Below are 13113 nucleotides of genomic sequence, written 5' to 3'. Positions count from 1 at the left end.
ATTTAAAAAACGTCCCAACTTTTCCGGAATTCGGGTTGTAATTGAATAATTTGTTTGATTATCAGCAGGGGCGTAGGAGCGATTTTGAACCTGGGGGGGATAGTAAATGCCAGGGGGGGTTCGGGGGAAATTCCCCGGATTTATATATATATATATATAAAAGCACTTAAATGCTCATTTCTACTGAACATTTGTTTTCTAATTTATTAAATATTGATGAAAATAAATATAAAGTATATATGTATGTATGTTTATATATGTATGTTTATTAGGGGTGTAACGGTACGCAAAAATCACGGTTCGGTACGTACCTCGGTTTTAAAGTCACGGTTCGGTTCATTTTCGGTACAGTAAGGGAAAGAAATGCAAACATTAAACTCCAGGTTGTTTATTACTATAAACTTTTTTTTAAAAGTTTGTTTACACTTTTTTTTTTAAAATACTTTTTAATAAAATATATATAAAATAAAAAAAAGAATAAGAAATAAAATACTGCTGCTAAGTTCTCCACTAAATAAAATACTCTGTCTCAAACCAATATCATATAATAAAATATAATGAAAAATATAAATAAATAACTATGATTACAGTGCAGCATTACCAATCCCAGCTTGTAGGCCTGCTCATATTTAAACAAATATATATAACTTTTCCAAAGTGTAAAGTGCAGCATGAACAGTTTCAGTTTTTAGACCTGCTCAGATTTCGTTATTGCGTTGGACCGATCTGAATTAAGAGCAAAGGTCTGTTTAAATGCCGACGGGAGCTGCGTTTGAATTACAATCGTTTTTTTCCTAGTTGTAGTGATGTTCACACTCGCGTGATGCCTTTTGAAAACCTTAGGCCTGTGACACACTGACATATTGCACCTGTCAAACATTGTCTATTTTGCCGTCAATACTGTTGACGGTGTCCTTTATCAGTAGGCTTTATATTTATGCTCAACATGAAGTATAGATATTGTTGTAGTGAAGACAAGAGTCTGGTCTGTCGGCGGTCTCCCTCTATGTCACCTACAGTAGCAGCAGCGCGCCAGCGCCGCGTCAGGCACGATTCTGGTGTGTAAAGACACAGAAAACGCGGAGCAGCCGTCACGCAACTGACACGCAGCAGAAACGCCACACTCACGGCCTTAGAATCAGCTGGGTAGGGTTGCACCAGCCGTTCGTAAGTTCTTACTTAAACTGGAACGTAAAGTCCAAACTAGAGGCTTAGTAACTACTAGCTAGTTTATAACTAACTCTGTACTTTATTCGGTTGCACCATTTATTCTTAAGGCAGAACGTAGCTAGTAGGTCGTAAGCTCTCCGTACAGTAATGTGTTGTCGCATAGAATGACATCTATTTTTCTTAACCCAATCACAAGCCTTCTAATAGGTAAATAGGAAATAGTCTGAACAGCGCTTGAAACTCATTCTTGACTGGCCTAAACTGAAAGTTGAAAAAGACATTAAAGCGCACGTTATCGAACTCAAAACATTACACTTTTAATTGAAAATATCTATCCCACACATGGAGGAGATAAGAAACAGGAAGAAAAATTTCAGTCATGAAGAAATTCTTATTTTAATTGATGGATACAAAGAAAACAAAACAGTCCTTGAAAGCAAATTAAACTCATCTGTCACAAACATTTTGCATTGATCCAGTTGCAAAAAAACTTAAGGCGACACACACTTGAAGGCTTGGGGAGAGAGCTCCGTTTCTGTCTGTCTCGTGCTGAATATCAGACGCTATCATGTCCGTTATCCGCATTATGCCCTCTCTTTTAAAGCGCAAACGAGCATATATGTCGACATCATCATAAATATCCAACGGATGATGTCTGTCTCGTAAAACTCGTTGACGAACTTGCGGCTCTTCATGATCAAATACGAGCTCATCAATGTGATCTAATCTGGCTGACATCTTATTCCGACCATTATTCATGGACAGAGGCTTCCGTAAATATTTAGTTACAACGTATAGTTACGTTTAAACTAAGTTTAATGGTGCAACGCAAAAATATTTAGTAGTCCGTAAGTCATAACTTAGTGTCCATTTATGTCAAAACTAGGCTAAGTTATAACTTACGCACAGCTGGTGCAACCGGCCCCTGAAGGCTAGATTTATGCTGAACGTGGAGACTTCCGCCACTAAATATGTTCGTTTGGAAACACGAAAATGTACTTATGTTCCGCAAACAAAATATTGTATTCGGTCATTCGGTACACACGTGCACCGTACCGAAAGCCCTGTACCGAAACGGTCCGGTACGAATACACGTACCGTTACACCCCTGATGTTTATATATATATATATATATATATATATATATATATATATATGTATATATATATATATATATATATATATATATGTATGTGTATGTTTGTATATATATATTTATATTTATATATATGTATATATATATATATATATATATATATATATATATATATATATATATATATATATATATATATATATATATATATATATATAAATAAGGAGCATTTCTACAGAAAGCTGCAAACCACAATCGTTCCTAACAGAGCTTTTAACAGACATTTTTGCTTTGAGCAGCACTAGTTGTAACATTATCAGGCACTCAATATTATCAATACTCAATTATACATTGTAGCATTCAAATAGTTTTAATAACTTAACCTCCACTGAAATAGAAAAAAGGGGGACTCACCTTACTATTTGACAGTCCCTGCTCTGGAACCTGAAATTGAAACAGATTGTTATATAGTGTTGCTGGACAATATCTCAATACATTTACTCAATAAAAATGGAGCATACTGTTAGTAGAAATAAAAGCATCTTTTGGCAAAGATTTTATAAATATAAAAATTAAAACATACCAAACAATATAATGTAATACATGTCCCTCTCTGTTTCTATCATTCAGGATGCCCCTGAGAGCGTTCTGTCTGCTTAATAAGGGTACTGTCAAAAGTTTGGACACATTACTATTTTTAATATTTTTGAAATATGTCTCTTGCTTATCAAGCCAGCATTTATCTGATCAACTGTAATAGTTCAAAAATTTCAAATAATGGTTTTCTATGTTAACATACTTCAAAATATTATTTATTGCTTTGATCAAAGCTCGGTTATTTTCTTCTTTAATTTTTATTTAATAAAAAAATGGGGGGGGGGGGGGGGGTAGCATGTGATACTTTTTTAGGATTTATTGATGAATAAAAAGTTATTTATTCAGCTTTTCCATCACATAAATAATATTTTAATGAAAAATTTAAAAGACATCATCAGTTAAAATATTTATATTCTTTGTGAATATATTGTGAAATCTTATTTATTTCTGTGATGCTCTGCTGTATTTTCAGCATCATTCCTCCAGTCTTCAGTGTCACATGATCTTCAGAAATCAGAATAATATGATGATTTACTGCTCAACAAACATTTCTGATTATTATGGTCAATATTTAAAACAGTTATACTCTTTAATATATTCAAAAATCATGATATACAACCATTCAAATGTTTGATATGTGTTTTATTAAATAGAAATGACTGTTTTCATTCAGCATATAGCCATTAAATTGATAGAATTAAAACATTTATAATGTTGCAAAAATATATTTCAAATAAATTATGTTCTTTTGAACTTTCTGTTCACCAAAGAATCATAAAAATGTTTCCAGGAAATTTTAAGCAGCATTTTTTTCTTTTTTTTATTGATAATGGAGTACCAAAATAAATCCAGCCCTCAACCTGCATTTTGGAATATTTTCTGAAGGATCATGCTCTGAAGACTACAATAACGATGCTGAAAATTTACAGGAATAAACTACATCTTAAAATACATTCAAACAGAAAATAATTATTTAACATTGTAATAATATTTAACAATATTACTTTTAACTTTAGATTTGATCAAATAAATGCAAGCAGGCTTAAAGGATTAGCTCACTTCTAAATTAATTAACTCATAATTTACTCCCTTTAATTATCGTCTTTCTTTCTTCAGTCAAAAAGAAATTAAGGTTTTTGAGGAAAACATTCCAGGGTTCTCTCTTTATAGTGGACTTCAGTGGGGTCCAAATTGCATCTTCAAAACATGATCCCAGACGAGTAAGAAGGGTCTTATCTAGCGAAACGATCGATCATTTCCTAAAAAAAAGGAATGACATTATTTGGGTTTGTCCTCAAACGCTTGTCTTGCATAGCTGCAGAACCTGATTTTACCAAGTGAGACATGATCGTGGGACAACATTGTGATTAACCAATCAGATTTGAAGAACCAGTTTATAGATTTTGTGAAGTTTACACTTAAAATCTCTGTTTGGTGCTTGTACATCAGTGTCATTCATCTATCATTTCCTCTGATTCTAGGGATTTACTCATTGTTAAGGTTAGGTTTAGGTGTAGGGATATGGTCAAGAATACATTTTTGGAGTAAAATGTTGTTCCAGGGTCAACAAAATATGTTGACCTAGGAACACATCTAACTCAGCAAAATCAGGACGTGCTGCATAGCTCTGCAATGTGCACATGTACTCTGTGCAGTTCCGTTGGAAACAGATCAAAAATTCAAGCATTTCCTCGGCTGATCGTGTACAGCCCTTTGAGACTGCACTGGAGCTGCAATTTGGATCTTTCCACTATTGAACCCCACTTGTAGGAGTCATTTATGTTTGCATAATATTTTATTTTGTTTGGATATATTTATAGCAGTATTTTGGACATTGGGTGACTGATTAGATGCACATGGTTGTATATAAGGGTGCGTAGATGACAGGAAGTGGTAGCCACAGGTAGGGGGAGCACAAACAGTTCTCACCAGACAACAGACCACAGACAACAGAGCCACAGACAAAGCTACAGAGCACGGATTACAGATCAAACAGCATAGGCCTACACGCAAACAACTGAAAACAAGATAAGAAATCAAAAGGTATGTTCATCTGTTTGTACAATTTATTACAATAAACCACAAACCTCAACTGCAATAATCTCTGGAAAATCTTTGTGTGTTTGCGTATCAAACTTCACCCCTACCTGTGTGCATGATGGCAAAGCTATGGTAAAACAGGATAAGGATTGCCAAAACATAAGTGAGAACTTTGCTCTATGAGTGAAAATTGAGCCTGTAAAAATATTGGAACTGGATAAAGATTGTTTTCAGCAGAACGGATTGTTTTCTTTCAATCAACTGGACGCCGTCATTCCCAATTAACCGAACATTGACGGAGATTGGAAACTCCGAATGACAACGTGCAGGCAGAGGGCTATGGAGGAATTATTGAGTCAGATTATAAACTAAAAGTCTAAAACTAAAAGCCTTAAACCAAATCTAAATTTGAAACTTAAAGTCCAAGTCGAAAATTAATTTGGTATTTAGGATAGGGCATTTTGTATTCAGGATTGGGCATTTTCTATTTAGGGTTGGGCATTTGGTCATTTAGCCATTTAGGATTGAGGATTGGGCATTTGGGGATTTAGGATTGGGAATTTGGGTATTTAGGATTGGGCATTTAATCATTTAGGATTGAGGATTGGGGATTGAGGATTGGGCATTTGAGGATTGAGGATTGAGGAGTGAATGCAAATTAGGAGGCGTGGCCCAAATACTGGAGGCAGGGTTTGAAATGGCTGGGGCGCAGAGGCACCTTATGGACAGCAGAGGGAGCTCCCAGTGCTAAGGAGCACACTGTAATGAAAGTAATTTAATTGTAATGTAATTCTGTTTCTGTAATGAAACAGAGCGAGTGAGCGGCTTGAGCGAGGACTGTGTGATAACTTCAATTTAATGACAGCTTTGTAACATTTGTGGCCTCAGACACAAAGTCACCAGTGAAAGGAGGGCCATCGGTCTGACGACGAGAAAGCAGCAGACAGTGCAGCAGGTAAGATGCTAACATTAGCTACTAGTTATATAAGCTGATATTGCTAACATGCTTTAGTAGGGTATTATTATATTGGGATATGCTGTTTTGTTTTTTTAAACTGCGGTTAACCCCTCTGACGTTAGTAGATACACTCCTTTCACATTGCCACTAGATGATCTTTTTTTTTTTTTTGCTATATAGCCTATATATATTTTATAAAGATTGTAAGAGAAAAGAAATTAGGCTTGTTTGACTTTAACCGGCGCTGCACACTGCAAGACATCGGTTTATGACATCAAAGTACTGCGAGAGCGATTCAAAAGCATAAGGAGCGTCTACTTTCTTTGATGTCATATGTCGTGTGTGTGTGTATGTATATACACACTCACCTAAAGGATTATTAGGAACACCTGTTCAATTTCTCATTAATGCAATTATCTAATCAACTAATCACATGGCAGTTACTTCAATGCATTTAGGAGTGTGGACCTGGTCAAGACAATCTCCTGAACTCCAAACTGAATGTCAGAATGGGAAAGAAAGTTAATTTAAGCAATTTTGAGCGTGGCATGGTTGTTGGTGCCAGACGGGCCGGTCTGAGTATATACATACACACACGACATATGACATCAAAGAGAGTAGACGTTCCTTATGCTTTTGAATCACTCTCGAGTACTTTGATTTCATAAACCGATCAGTCTTGCAGTGTGCAGCGCCGGTTCAAGTCGAACAAGCCTAATTTCTTTTCTCTCACAAAAAAAAAACCAAAAAACAGAAACAAGACCATCTAGTGGCAATGTGAAAGGAGTGTATCTACTAATGTCAGAGGGGTTAACCACAGTTTAAAGAAAACAAAACAGCATATCCCAATATAATAATACCCTACTAAAGCATGTTAGCAATATCAGCTTATATAACTAGTAGCTAATGTTAGCATCTTACCTGCTGCACTGTCTGCTGCTTTCTCGTCGTCAGACCGATGGCCCTCCTTTCACTGGTGACTTTGTGTCTGAGGCCACAAATGTTACAAAGCTGTCATTAAATTGAAGTTATCACACAGTCCTCGCTCAAGCCGCTCACTCGCTCTGTTTCATTACAGAAACAGAATTACATTACAATTAAATTACTTTCATTACAATGTGCTCCTTAGCACTGGGAGCTCCCTCTGCTGTCCATAAGGTGCCTCTGCGCCCCAGCCATTTCAAACCCAGCCTCCAGTATTTGGGCCACGCCTCCTAATTTGCATACAGTCCTCAAATGCCCAATCGTAAATCCCCAAATCCCCAATCCTCAATCCTAAATGGCTAAATGACCAAATGCCCAACCCTAAATAGAAAATGCCCAATCCTAAATACCAAATGCCCAATCCTAAATACCAAATTAATTTTCGACTTGGACTTTAAGTTTCAAATTTAGATTTTTAGATTTGGTTTAAGGCTTTTAGTTTTAGACTTTTAGTTTATAATCTGACTCAATAATTCCTCCATAGAGGGGTATGTGCAACATTAAGCTTTATTGGATAAACCAGAAACAGCTACATTAATGGACTTTATGTCTGAATTAATGGACGTTGACTGAAGCACATACTGTCCTCACAATATCAGCGGTCTGAAACCTTCTGTAATTCCCGTGGGGTTTACTGGATCAGCTAAAAGTGAAACAAATATGTCCATTGTCATGTCTGACTTTCGGTCACAAGATGGCGATGTTGCACTGGATTCTGAAAAAGAAAAAAGGGTTATTAAACATACTGCTAAAGGTTTGAAAATGTTCATTGAAAACTGTCAGAAAATAAAAAACTTGAAATGTAAACAAGCTAGGAAGTTAATGGAATTGCTGAAAGAGCTCATGAAATCAAAGGAGAATGCAAATGAAGTGCAATCTAACTTGGTTAAATTAATCGACATCTGTGATGAAGCCAAAAGAAACCATGAGTCCTTGGTGAAGTTACCACTGCCTGAAAATGAACTTGAAAAGCAAAATCACTGGTTTCAACAAAAAAAGGAAACTTTTGATGGTTTTATACAAGATGTAAATGTGTGGTTTTCAGAGGTTGGGTGGCATAAAAAACACACCATTGCTGAAAGTGTAAGTTTACACTGTTTACACAGATGACATTGGACCAGATGACAGTCTTTCTAATGTGTCAAAACCTAAATCAAACCACAAATCAAGTTCTTCAACACGTGCATCTTCGACATCCTCTGCTCGCATTAAAGCTCAGGCAGAAAAGGCTGCTCTCATGGAACGGGTTGCTGCTCTGCAGAAAAGGCATGACCTTGAGACACAGGAAGAACAACTGAAAAGGAAGAAAGAACAACTGGAATTAGAGACTGAACTGGCAGCAACCAATGCAAAAATTAATGTACTTGAATCAATAGAACCAAGAAACAGCTCGAGTATCTGATGGGATGGACTCGTATTTGAGAAAAGGAACTGCTCAAAAGAAAACGTCAGTCAAATTAAATCCACATGCAAAGACCTATTTACCTAATCAAGTGCAACAAAGACAGAATGTGCGGATGGGAACTGAATCTTCTTCCCAGCAACCGGTTGTTCGACCAAAGGAAAGAGCTGATGGACTATCTGCTAGAGCTCAGGATATGACTCATCTAACACAACAACCTGTATTTAATGATGATAATCAAGGTGATATATATCACATAATTCAAAGGCAAAGTGACATCACAGCTCTTCTCACTCAACAAAATCTCTCTTCTACTTTACCACCAAGAGACATTCCTGTTTATGATGGTGATCCATTGCAATATGGAGTTTTCATCAGGGCATTTGAGAGAGGAGTGGAAAGAAAGACCGATCACTACAGTGACTGTCTGCATTTCCTAGAGCAATACACCAGAGGGTATCCAAAAGATTTAGTCCACAGCTGTCAACATTTGCCTTCAGCTGAGGGCTATAAAAGAGCAAAAGATCTGCTTAAAGAACATTTTGGTAATGAACATAAGATTGCCACAGCATACATGGACAAAGCATTTGCCTGGCCAGCGATCAAGTCAGAGGATGTAAAAGCATTGCAAGCATTTTCATTATTCATGAGAGGTTGTTGCAATGCAATGGAACAGCTCACCTATATGGAGGTGTTGAATGTTGCTTCCAGTATGAAGACCATTCTTCTGAAACTGCCTTACAAGGTCAGAGACAAGTGGAGGAATAGGGCATGTCAACTCCAAGAACAACTTGCATGCCGAGCTAGTTTCTCTGACTTGGTAGACTTCATGGCGAGAGAAGTGAAGATATTGTCAGATCCACTTTTTGGAAATATCCAGGATGCTAAGACAATTACATCTGTCAAAAGCTTCACTTTTGTCAAAGCAAGAGAAAAGCCGAGACCAAGAGGAAGCAGTTTTGCAACTACTGTAACACCTGTAGAAACTGATAAACAAGAAAAAAATGACAACAAATGGAATGAAGAATGTATCTGCCACTAACTCTCAAAATTGCTGTTTGTTCTGTGATCGAGGTGGTCACACATTGGTGCGAAAAAGATGCACAGGGAAAAAATAGACTTCTTAAAGAAAAGGGGATGTTTGAAGGTAGGACACATGAGCAAAGACTGCAATAGTCGTTTGACATGTGACTTGTGCAATAAAAATCATCCTGAAATACTTCACATTGAACAAAAGGACATTGGAAAGAATACAGAACTGAATGAGAAATCAATTGGGAGGAATGACGTTCTCTCACCTCATACATGTGGGCATAATGGGGCCGGTGAAGAGGCCTGTCTCTTCTCTATCGTTCCAGTACAAGTAAAGACTCCCAAGGGAGACACAGTGTTGCAAACGTATGCATTTTTGGATCATGGAAGCTCATCTACCTTCTGCACAGAAAACTTGATGAGAAGACTGAATGTTAGAGGACAAAAGGCTAGTATTCTTCTGCGTACCATGAACCAAGAGAAACCTGTGACCAGCCATCATATCTCAGCTTTAGAGGTATCAAGCCTGGACAAAAATGATTTCATACAACTGTCCAATGTATTTACACAAAAGACCATGCCTGTTTCCAAGCTCAACATTCCAAGAAAAGAAGACCTGACTCAATGGCCTTACTTGAAGGATGTCAAGATTCATGAAATAAACGCCGGTATTGACCTGCTCATTGGCACAAATGCTTCTAAGGTATTGGAACCTTGGGAGGTGGTCAATAGCCAAGGGGATGGACCATACGCTGTGAGGACCCTACTGGGGTGGGTCATCTATGGTCCCTTGAGAGGAGACAACGACGTCAGGAATGAGAATGGCTGCCCTGTTGCTGCTGTCAATCGAATGTCTATTGTGAATCTAGAGAAGCTACTGGTTAAACAATACAATCATGATTTCAATGAAGTAACCAGCAAGGAAACAGAGGAAATGTCCAGAGAAGAGATAAAATTCTTGGATATTGTGAATCACTCAATAAAAATGACAGATGGTCACTACTGCCTAGACTTACCTTTCAAGCCAAAAAATCCCAGCATGCCAAATAACCGTTGCATAGCAGAGTCGCGCATCCAATGCCTGAAACGCAAGTTTGGTAAAAATGAGATGTTTCACAATGAATATACAATTTTTCTCAAAGATATGCTTGACAACGGCTATGCTGAAATGATACCAGTAGATCAACTGAATCGTAATGATGGGGAACTCTGGTATATCCCACATCACGGGGTGTATCACTCAAGGAAAGGAACCTTAAGGGTGGTCTTCGACTGCGGTGCGGGCTTTAAGGGAACATCGCTCAATGAACAATTGCTACAGGGTCCAGATCTTACCAACTCACTCATCGGAGTACTCCTCAGATTCAGACAGGAACCGGTTACCCTGATGGCTGATATCAAAGCAAGGTTTCACCAGGTCAAAGTGTCAGAAAAACATATTGACTATGTGCGATTCCTATGGTGGCCTGAAGGTGATGTGCAGCAGGATCTCGTCGAATACCGGATGAAAGTACACCTCTTTGGAGCAGTGTCATCACCGAGTTGTGCAAACTTTGCACTAAGAAAGACCGCTGAAGATAACAAAGCTCACTTTCCAGCAGAGGTTACAGACACCGTATAGAACAACTTTTACGTAGATGATTGCTTGAAATCCATGTAAACGGAACAGGATGCTGTTCTTATGGTAAGAGACCTGACTGCTCTCTGCCAAAAGGGAGGTTTCGTATTGTCAAAGTGGATCAGCAACAGCCGTAAAGTATTGGCATCCATTCCACAAGAAAACAGAACTAAAGAGACAAAAGAGTTAGACTTGGACAGGGACAACCTGCCAAAGGAAATAGCACTAGGATTGCACTGGTGCGTTGAAACAGATGTGTTCATGTTCAGAATAACTGCACAGCCACGAGCATATACCAGACGTGGCATCTTGTCCGTGGTTGGCTCTGTATATGACCCTTTAGGATTCCTAGCACCATTTATTCTGCCAGCCAAACTGATTATGCAGGAACTCTGTAAAAAAAACCTCGGATGGGATGAAAACATACCCCAAACTGTTTCTCATCAGTGGACAGGATGGTTGGCAGATCTGAACAAGATGACAGAATTTAGCGTGGACCGTTGCATGAAGCCCTCAAGCTTTGGTCAAATTAGAAATGCACAGTTGCACCACTTTTCAGATGCAAGCGAGAGTGGATACGGTACGGTTTCATATCTTAGACTGTAAAACAACGACGAGGAGGTGCATGTTGCTTTCATGATAGGGAAAGCAAGAGTATCACCATTAAAGCAAGTAACGATTCCCAGATTGGAGCTCACAGCTGCAGTTCTAGCTGTCAAGGTTGACCGAATGCTTCGGAAGGAATTACAGCTTCAGCTGAACAAATCCATCTTCTGGACTGATAGCACAACAGTGCTGAAATATATCAACAACGAAACCAAACAGGCAAATAGGATCTCCTTTGTAAGGGATATCACTGATGTGTCACAATGGAGATATATTAGCACCAAGGAAAATCCGGCAGATGAAGCCTCTAGGGGGCTAACAGCAAACCGCCTCTTAAGCTGCAAAAGATGGATCAAGGGACCAGAGTTTCTCTATCAACCAGACAGAGAATGGCAGAAACCTCATTTGGAAACTGCAATGTCTGCCAATGATCCAGAAGTCAAGCAAGACATCACAAGTAACCTCATTGTTAAAAGTCCATTGAACCCCACCAGCTCTCTGATAAGTTATTTCTCTTCATGGAGAAGTCTGATGACAGCTGTAGCTTGGCTACTTAAAGTAAAAACAACTATCTTACTGCTGACAAGAAAAAGAAAGGAGATTCAGACTGCTGTGAGTAACTTTAAAGATGAGTCCAGCCAATTAAAGGAGATGCAAGCTTTTAAAGCAACACTCCAAAGACAGTGTTTAAAGCCAGAGGATCTGATGCAAGCAGAATGTGCAGTTATTTCTTTCAGTCAAAGACAAAGCTTTGAAGAAGAACTATCTATGCTAGAGGCCGGTAAAAATGGTGTTAAAAGAAACAGTCATCTGTACAAACTGGACCCGGTGTTGGATGATGGACTTCTGAGAGTAGGTGGTAGTCTGAGTAGACTAGCGATGCCTGAAGAGGCCAAGCATCCAGTTATTCTCTCGAAAGACCTGCACATATCCACACTATTGCTACGACATATCCATGAACAACTTCGCCAGGGTGGAAGAAATCATATGCTATCTCGACTCCGTAAAAAATACTGGATTATCAAAGCTAACTCGGCAGCAAGAAGGATCATAACAGATTGTGTTGTGTGCAAACAACAGCGGGGAAGAGTTGGAGAACAGAAAATGGCAGACTTGCCCCTGGAAAGGATTCTACCAGACAAGCCTTTATTTACAAATGTTGGAGTAGACTACTTCGGTCCTATAGAGATCAAAAGAGGACTTGTTAAGAGAAGTCTTGTTAAAAGATATGGCGTAATCTTCACCTGCATGGCAAGCAGGGCAGTACATCTTGAAATCGCATATAGTCTTGACACAGATTCCTGCATCCATGCATTACGAAGATTTATTTGTCAACGAGGTCAAGTGCTGTCTTTAAGATCAGACAATGGAACAAACTTTATTGGAGCTGAAAGAGAACTGAGAGAAGCACTCAATGCCTTGAATCAGGACAAAATCCAGACTGCTATGCTCCAGAAGGGAATAAAAAGGTACTTTAACCCCCCAGCAGGATCGCATCACGGTGGTGTATGGGAGCGTTTGATCCGCATGGTTCGGAATGTACTGCACTCTGTTCTTAGCCAACAGGTTCTGGATGATGAAGGATTGCAAACTTTAATTTGTGAAGTTGA

Source organism: Carassius carassius, chromosome 27 (assembly GCF_963082965.1).
Source record: "Carassius carassius chromosome 27, fCarCar2.1, whole genome shotgun sequence".
NCBI classification, from domain to species: Eukaryota; Metazoa; Chordata; class Actinopteri; order Cypriniformes; family Cyprinidae; genus Carassius; species Carassius carassius.
Note: the sequence above shows the minus strand (reverse complement) of the source record.